Genomic DNA, 1,717 nt, shown 5'->3' with positions numbered 1-1,717 from the left:
GCCGCTGGCTTTCCCCACTCAGTTCAGCCAAGAAGTGGCGCTCGACTCTCACCTCCATCAGCACCTCCGAAGCTCGGACAGCTCCTGTAGGCTGCGCATAGAAGGAAAGCATTGGACGCTCAACTTCAGCACCTCGAGTGTCGGACGGCTCCACCACCACCTCTCCACACTGTTAAGCGAGAGAGACGATAGGAGCCGTCGCGACGTACCCATGCAGCGCCGCCCGCCAACGCAGAGAGGAGCGGAGGGGATCGGGCGCCAGGTCCGGGGGAAGGCTGGGAGGGAAGCTACGGCGCTGCTACCCAGCTTTCAACCCTGCGGGACCGGTGCTCCGCTCCTATCGCTCCGGCGAACAGGGTCCGCTACGCTTTCAACACCAGCGCCCGGCAGAGGGCTTGGAGAAGGCTCGCGCGGATCCTCGGTTCGGATCGCCTGGCTTCGCGGGAGCGGCCTTCGGCTAGGGCCGACGACGGCCGGACCGAGCAGATTTGGACCGGGGTGCGGGGCGAGTACCTGCCTCTCTCACGAAGGGAGTGTCACCGGTAAGAAGCCTCTTCCCACGTCTGCTTGCCGACTTACGCTCGCCCCGACGAGAGGCCCAACCGAAAGAGTGGAAAGGGGCAGAGATTTCCAGGGTCGCCCCACCAGGGATGCAATACCCCAGTGCAGACAGTCGGCCCTGCCCCGAACCTACTCGGTGGTTTGAAGGTTAACCTCTTGGGGAAAAGCAGCGATTCGCCTCGCGGTGCGTGCCTCCGCGGATCTAAACCCCCTCGATCGATGTGGGGCCAGAGGACCCCTTTTCCCCGTACGAAACTGTCAGCTCACCATGGGCTCGACGTCCGTGGGTCGGGGAGTTGAGCGCTTACGCGCGGCGGGACCTTATAACCTGCAGCGGCTGAGGAGCGAAGATTTCCAGGGTGGGCCCCCGGGGATGCCATACCCCGAGCAGCCTGTCGGCCCCGCTCCTAGCACGCTGGCAAGCAATGGAGTCTTCCCCGCGGCAGCCACCGCCCTCGCCCTAGCCTCGCCGTCGGTCGATGAAGAACGTCGTTCGCCCTCCTCTGGCTCGGGATTTGGAAACGGCCTGGCCTTCGCCTACTCCGTCGGGCAACTGCCTTCCGCCAGCCCCTTCCCTCGAATCCCCTTCTTCCATTTTAGACCCGATCAGGGGATTGGTCAGCCCAGCCCTGGGGTAAGAAGAGGGGTTGGGGTCGGTTCGGCTTCGGGTGCCCCGCTCGGCCAAAGTTTCCCCTCGCTTTGGAAGCACGCGAGGTCGCGGAGGGTGTCGGGGTTTTTTTTTCGGCTCCCTGGCTTCGCGGGAGCGGCCTTCGGCTAGGGCCGAGGCCGTCCGGCCCGCGCAGATTTGGACCGGGGTCCGGGGCGAGTACCTGCCTCTCTCACGAAGGGAGTGTCACCGGTAAGAAGCCTCTTCCCACGTCTGCTTGCCGACTTACGCTCGCCCCGACGAGAGGCCCAACCGAAAGAGTGGAAAGGGGCAGAGATTTCCAGGGTCGCCCCACCAGGGATGCAATACCCCAGTGCAGACTGTCGGCCCTGCCCCGAACCTACTCGGTGGTTTGAAGGTTAACCTCTTGGGGAAAAGCAGCGATTCGCCTCGCGGTGCGTGCCTCCGCGGATCTAAACCCCCTCGATCGATGTGGGGCCAGAGGACCCCTTTTCCCCGTACGAAACGGCCGGCTCACCATGGGCTCGA

Source organism: Engystomops pustulosus, unplaced genomic scaffold (genome assembly GCF_040894005.1).
Source record: "Engystomops pustulosus unplaced genomic scaffold, aEngPut4.maternal MAT_SCAFFOLD_333, whole genome shotgun sequence".
In the NCBI taxonomy this organism is placed as follows: Eukaryota; Metazoa; Chordata; class Amphibia; order Anura; family Leptodactylidae; genus Engystomops; species Engystomops pustulosus.
The sequence above is the reverse complement of the archived record's forward strand: the minus strand, read 5'-3'. Positions refer to the sequence as shown.